The sequence below is a fragment of the Octodon degus genome, unplaced genomic scaffold, assembly GCF_000260255.1.
Source record: "Octodon degus isolate 3935 unplaced genomic scaffold, OctDeg1.0 scaffold00221, whole genome shotgun sequence".
NCBI classification, from domain to species: Eukaryota; Metazoa; Chordata; class Mammalia; order Rodentia; family Octodontidae; genus Octodon; species Octodon degus.
In genome coordinates, this window is record NW_004524797.1 from 1543198 (window position 1) to 1554142 (window position 10945).

A 10945-nucleotide genomic window follows, 5' to 3' on the forward strand; every position below is an offset into this window, starting at 1 on the left:
GCCCGGCGCCACGCTCTCCCCGCGGCGCCCGCGCAATGGCGCCGGCCGGTGCCCCGGCTCCGGCTCGAGCTCGGGCTCCTGCTTGATCAGAACGGCCGCGGCGGCGGCGGCGCCCGTGACGGATCAATCACGCCGGGAAGGGGTGGGAGCAAGCGGAGTGCGGGAGGCGGGGAGCAAGCGAGCAAACGCCGGGAGGGGGGCCGCGTCTCTGCGCGCGCTCTCTCCTGCGCGGCCGCCCCGCACCGGGCCGCCTCCGTCCGCCTCCGAGCGCGCTCGGAGCGGCTCTCCAGCCCCCAGCTGCTAGGCGGCCGCCCCAGGAGCCTGGCCGGGGGAGGGCGGGCGGCAGGAAACGCGGGAGGCGAAGGCGAGGCTGCTCCGCCGCGGCTCTGGCCGCCTCCAGGGACGGGGACGGGCCGTGCGCGCAGGGGGTGGGGGTTAGGGGGAGGCGCTGGCGCTGGCGCTGGCGCTGCGGCGGTCTCAGGGAGAGCTGTCTCACGCGCACTCACGCGCCCCCGGCCCTCCACCGCACCCGCTGCTGCTGCCCGCCGACCACCGGAGACCTGCGCGCGTCGGGACACCGTTACCGGGAAGCAGGACCGCGCGCTGCAGCACGAAGGGATCGCCGCCGTTTCACTGATTGCTTCCTGTAGCACCTGCAAGGTGATTTGGGGTTGCTTTTCGGAGGTCTAGGAGGCCAAGTCTGGGCGAGCTGACGTTCTGCGAAGACGTCGTATGGGGCACCTGCAGCCTGTGCTCTCTTCTGCTCCAGCGCCCAGAGAGGCCTTGGTCCAGCCAGGAGGGTTGCGCAAGATGACCGCCAGCGATCGCACGCCCCTTGGCTCTAGGCTGTTCGACCCGTAGGTCCTTGGCTAAGGACACCCTTCTTCCCACCCCACGCAGCAGCCGCCCTTTGCGTACCTTAAGCAAGGGCTGAGATCTGAACCTTGTGTGCGCTACTGCCCCCTCCAGGCTTTTGACCTCTCTGTGTCCCCACTCCCAAGGGCCCCACCCTAGCATTTTCGCTGGGGTGGGAGCTCTGTCCCAAGGCCAGAGACGGGCTGTGTGCCTGGACTTGGCTTCCTCTCTGCCAGGTCGCGTGATCACACAGGATAACCTTAACCTTAGGCAAATCGGTCTGGGCCAAGAAGCATCTGAGATGACCTAAAGACCTTGGGCCTCTTCTGGACACGAAGAATGGAGTGTTCACTGAGTTATAAAATCTTACGCGCTGATTAATTCGAGGGACACAGAAGGACATCAAATCACAAAATATCCTTGAACCTGAACCAAGCATGGCAGGCTATGTCCACTTCCTTGTAGCACAGGTGCCAGTGAACCTTTACTGAGTACTCACTCCCTGCCTTACAAGTGATCGTTACAACAGTCCTCTAAACTAAGTACTGTGTGCTAGTTTTATCATCCTCACTTCCCAGGTGAGTGCTCAGGGGGTGTCTGGAGCTTGCACAAAGGTGCAGAGTTGCTAGAGATTGAAACACAGGGCTGCAAGGGCTCTCTGAACCCCACTGTGGCTGCTGGATGTGTGAAAGAGATTCTTTTCTGAAGCAGGTGCATGAAGCTGGGTCCCAATTGCTCTGGACCTCAGTTCCTTCAGGCCCTCGGTGAAGGAGCTGCACCAGATGGTGTCCACAGAGCTGCTCTTCTGGAGCAAGGCAGGCACAGCCCTGAATCATCAAGACCAGATTATCAGGAAGCCCGAAGACCTGTGCAGAAGCTGAGGGAAGCCACTGGACAGAACCTTGGACAGCGCCAGGGAAGCAGGCTAAACTTGCTCTGTCCAGGCACCACTTTCTAGCCTTGCATAGACACTTCTCAGCTCCTCTTAGCATATCTTCCCCTCAAAACTAAAAGATGTGTGTGAGCAGAGCTCACCTGAGCATCTCTATCCTCCCCCCTAAAAATGGTCCCAAGGACAGAACAACTCCCACACCCTCACTCAGCTGGTGTCTCACTTGACAATGTAGATACCCACTACTTACCCTCTTGCCCTCCCTCCACTTCTCCACTCAGGTTTCTCATGAGCATTTTCACTTTTTTTCCTTAGTCATTTGTGTTTTTCTTGAGAGCTGTGCCAATATAGAGTATCCACTGACAACTACATCTGGGAATACATTAAAAGCTGACATTACTTTGCCTGACATTTACTAAGGAGGTTGAAGGCCTTGCCTGGTCACCTGCCTCCCAACCCTTGTGTCTCTGATCATGAGGTGCCCTGGGCCCAGGACACATAGCCCAGGAATGCCAGCCTTTCTGTCCATCAGCCTGGCCCCAGGCCACACTCTGATCTCATGCCTACTTCAGTGCCTGGGCATCCCTCTCCTGCCGAGCTCCTGCCCTGGCCTTGTGTTTTGGTTTGGATAACTGGGACCCTGGCATGCTTCCAAGGTCTGCATTTCTGTCTTTGCCACTGGTTTAGATGTCCCTCTACAGCTGGAGTTCAGCCTCTTTCATTTTAACAACCATTTACCAGTGTTGGGAAAGGTCTACTCCAGGCTAGACAGTGTCTTAGCTGCTGTGAATGCAGGGATGAACAAACCAGACCCAGATTTCTGCCCCATAGAACCAACATTCCAGTGGAGAAAGAGATAATAAATAGGAATAAGATTATGAAAAGAGAAATAGGAAGGTTGCCACTGTGAGGCAACTTCTCAGCAAAGACATAAAGGAATTAAGGAAGAGGCAAATCATTTTCCACGAGGGGGAATAGCAAGGTTCCAGGACAGGAGTGTGCCTGACATATTCAAGGAACAATCAGAAGTGCGGCTAGAGCAGAATAAACAACAGCATAAACTAACCAAAGGTCAAAGGCAGGAGAGACTTGCAGGACCTGGGGGCTCTTTGGCTGTTCATGAGGAAAGGGGGAACTCAGGAGAGTTTTGAGCAGAGCAGCGCCAAGAGAAGCATCTGAATAGCTGAGTGGAAATCTGCCAGAAGGGTGAAGGACAGAAGCTGGCGTACTGATAAGGAGGCTATTACAACACACCTGGTTCTGGTAGCAAGAACTAGCTGAGTAGAGGGAAGGGTCAAAAGTGGCTAGAGTCATAATTGTTCTTCATACTATTAATGGGCATACAGTACATGGGTCACATCTCAGGACTGTGGGAACACCTGAATGAGCTCATCAACTTTATAAGAGAGTGGTAGAGACCTGGAAAGCAAAGTGCCAAGTCGCACCTCCAGAATGTGTTAAACACTGGTCTCCAGCAAAGTCTGGCTGATTTAATCTCTCATCTTCTCCTATTACCACATCCTCTCAGCAATCTTTTCTCCCATGTACAGAAGTCTGGCTCAAGATCCCAGCTTAGATGTCAGAGCACCCACAAGCTTTATGGAGAGTTGGGAGCCACACCCCATCTGCTGTCTGCCAGCAGGGCATGCCTCCCCTTGAACAGGATTCTGATACCCAGCAACTAGCAGCATCCTCACCTTCCACCACCCCTCTGTCTGCTCTTTGACTGTATCTGCACCAATCACCCCCTTCCTCCCAAGTTAGAGGTGCTCAGATCCACCCCATGCACCTGCTTGCCCCTTAGGAACTGGGTCCCATTTCCCACACCATTCCCAGTGAGCCCTTTCACCCATGCCTGCCTCCATTCTGACTCTCAATAGCAGCAAGACCTTCTTTTTTAATCTTTTTCTTTAAAAGAAAACATTGTGAGCCACTTTTGCAAGCATTGCTTGTGTATTTCTCATTCAGGTTTATCTTGAAATGTTTCTTTCAATCAAGTAGCTCAGCTGTTGTTAAGTGCATTGTTTTACATTTCTTCTTTTTTTAATGGATAAGTTATGAATGATGGCTTTCAAAAAGATTAACTGAATGAATCTGAGTAGCTTTTTCCTTTTCTCCAAGGCATGTTTTGTAAATGTAGAAGTTGGGTTCTAGGCATCAAATGTGGCCTGGTGACATGTTCACAAAATAATAATAGCTACCACTTATTAAACACCCACCTACTCTGTGCTAGATTCCTTGGTATGCATCATCATAGTTTTCATGACTGCCTGAAAAATGGGTGTTAGCATCTCATCTTGATTTTGTAAACTGAGAGGCTGAGGTCCAGGTTCATGAACGATACTCTGCAGAGGCAGCGATCATGTCCAAGCCAATTGACTCAAGCTCCTGTGTTTGCCTCTCCTCTACTTGCTGTCCTCCAGCATGCCTTCATCTGACTTCAGAGGGAGCTCCTGAAGAGGTAATAAGTACTGCTGAAGGTCAACACCAACAAGAATGTACCCCTTGAATAAAGGATGGGTTTGTCTCTTCTGGGTTCTCCCAAACCTACTTCTGTGATGACAAACTCATCCTTCAAATAACAGCATCCATCCAACCAAGGAGGCAGGACCCTCTTGGCTTAATCACTTCTCCTTAGACTCATCTCTCAATTCAGGGACTGAAGTTTCCATCATATGCTTCTGGAAAGATACATTTCAACCACAGTACCTGGCCAGGAAATTTAGCTCAGGTGATCCCTAGAAGGATACAGGCTGCAAAGGGGCTCCGCATCTCTCTCATTTAGAAATTTCAAAGACAAAAAGCTTTGACAAGGGAGACCAGGGTGAACAAGCAACACGATGCTCATTTTGGGAACAGTCTTAGCTGGGAAGGAGGCCCATAAAGTCTCTGGGTTAGTCATGTGTCCCACACAGAGGTCCCTCTTTGCCCTTATGGTCAGTCTTTGGTCCAAACTCTGGCTTCTCAATCGTTAGCAGTGGAACTTCACACAAGTCACTTTGTCTCCTGAGCCTCAGTTTCCTCACCTGCAAAATGAGGGTGACACTAGTTCTTCTCTCTTGAGTTATTGGGATGATTAAATTGTGACAGCAGCTAATTTCTTTTAAGCACAGACATGTGCCAACCACTAGTTTAAACACTTTGCATGTAATTAATTCTTTTATTAAGTAAGATGATGAATATGAAGTAATTAACACAATCCTAAGCATTTATTAAGCGTGCAATAAATAGTAATAATGCTGCAAAGCATGGCAAGATCATTGCCTGCCTCCTTAGGCTCCACCTAAGCTTTTACATTGGGTCCTAAGCTGCAGCAGGATTTCATGGAACCCAATTTTCTAATTCATGGCAGTCCATCACCAAAAACAGCTCACAGACACCTTCTCACATATACTTCAAACCAAGTTTTTCTTCCTCTGCAGTAATGTCCCCAGATCCCTTAGCCTTCCATGGTCACTACTCTACCCAGTGCTCTCTTTAAAGGTGATGCCAGATTCAAATAATGGAACTAAACAAGAACAGGGGATACAGATGAATGTCCATTTTGTATCTGTGTATTCAGAATGGTTGGGATAGATATATAGTTACATTCTTTTAATGAATAGAGTGATTTGTTCTAATAGTGTTTGTAAATAGGATATCATGTCTGCATCTTGTACAGCAATTAGCCATTAGGAAGAATGTATGCAATGTGTTAATTATTGAAACTGTCCTACCAATTTAGTTTGAAACTGTCTCATTGCTATTTGTTTCTCAATAAAATTATGGAAATAAATAAATAGATTTTAAAAAAGAAATAAAGCTGAGTTGTTAATGTTTAAAAAAAGGAAGGGAAAAGAAAAATGAGAAAATAAAGATAAAATGGAAACAAAGCTTTGTAAATGAGGAGAGGAAGAGGGGTTGAAGGGAGAGGAGGAGATTAGGAAAAAAAGAAAAGAAAATTCAGGATATATTGTGTACAGGTATAAATTCCCTAGGATGAATATGATCATTATGTTTATCTAAATTATACCAATAAACTTAATAAGAATAAAAATGTTTTAATGAGAAAATAAAAATAAAGGTGATGCCAGAACTGACCACAAAGTCCTTGCAGGTAGAAGAGCAGGGTCATCCCTTTGTGCTCAAGCCCATCTTTACAGTGCAGAGTTGCCCATATTTTCCTAACAGTCTCCTGCACCACCCCAATTCCTGGGGAGCCTGCGGTTCTCCAGGAGCCTAGACATGTTTTATATGGGTTTGTTGAGTGTGAACAACAGGCCAGATCGCTCTAATCCTATTCATCAGCAGTTTAATTTGAGGACCTATGAACAGGATTGGAAGAAATGGGCCAGTGCTCACGTCCAGCCTAGTGGGGGCATCCTTTGTGGCAGCTATTCTATCTCTTATGTTTACCATTTGTCCAGTACCATGTTAGTAGGCAACTTGATCGTCCTTTCAATCCAAAAAATTTCATCCTGGTGTCAAATAAGAAAGTGCTGAAGTGACAGCCCTGAGTCTGCCCATGCCTGGGATCATCTGCCTTCCTTGGGCTCAGGCACTAAATCTACTAAAAAGGTCCCTGTTTCCGCAGTCTGCAGAGATTTCTGGTGCTGTCTCTGGACCCTCCACAGTCTGGGCTTGGCAGCTTCCTCTTCTGGTTCTTTCCTTGGAGACGCGGCCTAACTGGCAGCCTCAGGCTGCCTCAGAGAGTCTCTTCACCTTTTGTTTCTCTCTTAATCATACTCACTGTAGTTCTGTTTGCTGGACATTGCTCATTCTCCATCACAACATCTGGAGGGTCTCTGGTAAGGGGGCTGGTGATGAGAAACGTGTGCATTCTCCGAGCACATCTCACCAAGCCCCTTTGACAGTTCGTGTTGTTTCCCCCATGCCTCCCCTCATTTCAAGATTGAGCCCCTATATCCGCTCTTGCATCCTAATACTTCTCTATCCTGTGCCTTTACTTTCAGCTTCTCCCCATGGACATATTATTTTGTAAATATTACTGAGATATAACACATACACACAGTAAAGTACACATACTGTAAATATACAGCTCACAATGTATTCACAAAAGTGAACACACCCATGTTCCTAGCACCCCACAGCACCTGTCATGTCCCCAGCCAGTCACTCCCCTACCTAAGAAAACCCACTCTCATGTTAATATCATGGACTGGTTGTTGTACCTTCTTGGACTTAATACAAATGTTATCACTGCCTTCTTTTTTGTCTGGCTTATTTCACTCAGCATTATGTTGGTAAGATTCATTCACATGGTTGAGTGTGGTTATGGATCTGTTATTCTCATAGCTCTGTGGTGGTCTTAACCTTTTACACCAATTTCATCACATAGATCCGTGCACATGATTTCTTTCCATCCACCTTCAACCTGGCTGGTTGTAATAGTTTATCTTGTATCCCTGGTTCTATTCTTACTCATCTCTGTCTTATCCTTTATTTGTCCTCCATACTGACCCATCCAGAGCTTAGTTATAGGTCACTTCTCATCTCACAGCATTCTATGGCTCTCTCTTACAATGGGCACAAATTCTCAAGCCTGATAGTACAGATTTATGTCATTTCAATGTTTTCAGATTCAACAACTGGATCTTTCTCCCCACATCTTCTAAATTCTAACTGCTTAGAACACATTAGCTGGTCTATAAACTTCATACTTTTCCCAGGCTATTCCTTCAACCTTCCTACTCTTTCTCCTGCTGGCAAAATCCTTCAAGACCAGCTCAAGTGTCACTGCTCCTTGAGACACCTCCACAGCTTGGTCCAGACTGAAAGAGGACACATCACTTCTTTACAAGTTAGGTTCCACATTTCACCATTCTGATGCATATTTTTATTCATCTCTTGGATTAGAATACACTTTGCTCTTTCTTGGTAGCACCTTAGAGTGGGCTTTCTCCTCTCTCTCTCTCTCTCTCTCTCTCTCTCTCTCTCTCTCTCTCTCTCTTGCTTGCTCGTTCGCTCTCTGTGGTGCATAAACCAATGGTGTCTTAAAATCAATGAAATACAGCATTTCGCTTTTTTCTCAGTATATTCTGGAACATTTTTTAGCATCACATTAGATTATATAATTAGACATCTACAATTCTGGGTCGTTCTCCGCATGTGATACTATGATCGTACCAAAGCAAGCAGTGTATTTATTGATTAAAGAATTTCTACCTAGGCAGCTTCTGTGTGGGCTTCTTTGCTAGGGAGGATGGGGAAAGGATGGCCACTACTCAGTCTATCATCAGGTTCTTCACAAAGTGAGGTGATGGTCCTTTCCTCCTGGAATGCTGAGGGCCAGGTTCCTAGGAGGGAGGTCTGGAACCAGCCACACAGGGATCTTCCCGTTCATTGTCTGATGTGTCTGCGCGAGAAGGTGGTGGCTATAGAGATTTAATTTAGTGCTGAATTCCTGACCAGCAAGGCAAGTTTCAGTTGTAGCTTCATTCTCATTGGTAAATGCGATTTGCCTTCTGAGGATGTGATTTATAGCCTGGTGCTTAGGAGCTTGCTGTGATAGGATGCTGTGGCAATCTGGTTCCAAGCCTCTCTGCTCCAATAGCTACAGTGAGTCTTTCAATTCAGTTTCTCCCAATAAAATCAGCTATCCTCACCCCCACTCCATGCTCCATAACATATTAAAGAATAAAGGGCACAGATATGCTGGGATTTGATTGTAGTGGTGCCTTAGTTTCTCTTTAGCCTTTTCTTAAGATTTTAGCCATTTCCATTTCATAGGAATTTTAGTAAAATCCAGCACATCTGTCTGTCTTAGCCTGTTTAGGCTGCTATGAAAAATACCTTAGGCTGGATCAATAAATTTCATAAGCAGAAATTTATTGGTCATGGTTCAGGAGGTTGAGAGGTTCAAGATGAAGGTTTCAGCAGATTCGGGGTCTGCTGATGGGTTGATCTTCATAAATGCTGCCTTCTGTGTCCACACATGGCAAAGGAAGCAGAGGGCACTCTCAGGCCTCTGTCATAAGGGCAGAATTGCCATTCCTGAAGGGAGAGCCCTTATGACCTCATCACCTGCCAAGGCCACAACCACATGGGAAGTCAGCTTCAAGGTGAATTTTAGAGGAACACAATCACTCCCTCCACAGCAATGTCCTGTTGATCTTACACGGCTCTGCAATTTGGAATTGCAACAAACATGGTCAAATGTTTTGCGACTGTCCACTTCGCACGGTAATTGATGTGCTCATTTCCTTGTGCAAGGCCCCTGAATTCAAATGGACCAGAGCTATGGGTAGGGAACAGTTTAGAGGGTTTGTTTATGTGTTTATATGGGATCCTGAACAAGGTGACAATTTTGCAGGATTTTGTCAAGGTTTAGGTCAGTTTTCCAAGGACCTCACTCTCCGTATGAGGCATCGCACTCTGCTGGGTGGCTTTCCTGGCAACCGCAAGGGCATGGGCACTGCAAGGCTGGCGAGCATGGTAAAGTTCAGTTGTGTGGCCATCTGGACTTCCTTTGGGGAGTTTCTTTGATTGATATCTTTATTTTGTCAGGATCTAGGAAAGCTCCCGATTCTTTCCTATGATGCTCATTATCTTTTAGCAAATTAGATGCCTCTGGGAATTTTCCAGATTCTATCTTCTTTTCCAAAAAATGAATACCATTATTCACAATTTGGAAACAAGAAGGAAAACGTTCCTGGCAGTCAGGAGCAGCTGTCTGGATGTGGTGAGAGATAATTTCACTGGAGAAGTGTAGACATTTATTTTTCACTGTATGTATTTTGTTTTACCTCTTTATACCACCTGAAGTGTTTTTGTTTTCACCATTAATCTATACTGATTTTTTACTTTTTTTAAAAAAAAGTCTCTTGTATCCCTCCGCTGCTTGTGATTGCTTTGCGTTCTGTTTATTTTTTCCATTTACGTTTTCACTTTGTGAAGTTTGTCCAGAGGATGACTCAGTTTGTTAAACAACAAAATGACTAAAAGATCAAGACAAAAACAAAAACGAATTCGCTACTGTTGTGTCTATTGTTTACTATGGTTTTTCCTGACTTAAATTCCTGATTAGCTCTGCTCTAATCTTTTATGGATATTACATTTAATCTTTTAATAGAAATAAAGTAAAAAGGCATGATGTTGGACCTGGCCACTCAGGTCCCCTTCTGTCTCTCTCTCAGGCAGAAGCTTTCTTTCCCTCAATAAATACATTCTGAACAACAAAAAACAAAACAAAACAAAAAAAAACGATGTTGATATTTCAAACATACTAATAAAGAAAAACCTCACTGGTTGATGATGCCTCTTATATGAAAATATAACAGATGCAATTATCTCTGTGCTATCCTGATAGATATATTTGTTTTACATATAAAAACAATACAATATATCCATCAAGTCCCCCCAAAATGAACTCTGGAGTGGGGCACTAGGGATGACCTAGAAATCCTGAGGGAGCTGTACAGCTCCTCCCTGCTCCCCACCGCAGCCCAATATCTATTCTGTGTGGCTCAGTGTATATTATCCCCTGCATATATCATCTCATTTTATCATCCTTACCAATGCTGCAAGACAATGGCATGCCAGTTTTTCAGAAGACAAGGTCTTAAGCCAGTGGTTTGCCCAACACAGCACAGAGAAAGCGACAGACTTGGGACTATAATTATGATTTTAAAGAACCAACTGATCTTTTCTACCATGTCACAGCTTCAAGGGTAAGCTATTGATTTTCTAACTTTTCGTTTCCTTTGGTTGAAAGTGGGGACTGGCTGCCTCATTGCTCTCCCTGGGGTCTCCTCTGGCAAGGTGCCCTGCTGCACGCTTGGCCCCAGGATACTGGCCTATGCTGGATATGCATCTCTAAGAGCATCCATCATCTACTACTGTACCTTGGAAGTCCTCAAGAAATGGCCCAGAAGGGAGCCAACAGGCTTGGGGGACACCCACAAGGGACGGAGCAGGAAAGGTGAGCAGGGCACAGAGGGGAGAGCCAAAGCGGCGCCGAAGGAAGACACATGAGCCAGCACGCTGCCACTCTGGCATCCATTTCTTTATTATAAAGTGGGGTGAATTACACTCGTGAACAATCTAAGCAGCAAAAGCTACACTGAGCATGAACTATGTGCTTGTGCCTGTGCCTGGTCCTTTACAGCCAGCAGAGGCCAAGCCAGGATGAGGAGCTCAGTCTGGAAGTCGCCATAGTCAGAACAACGCTCCAGAATCCAGAGTGAAGCTCACCAGGCC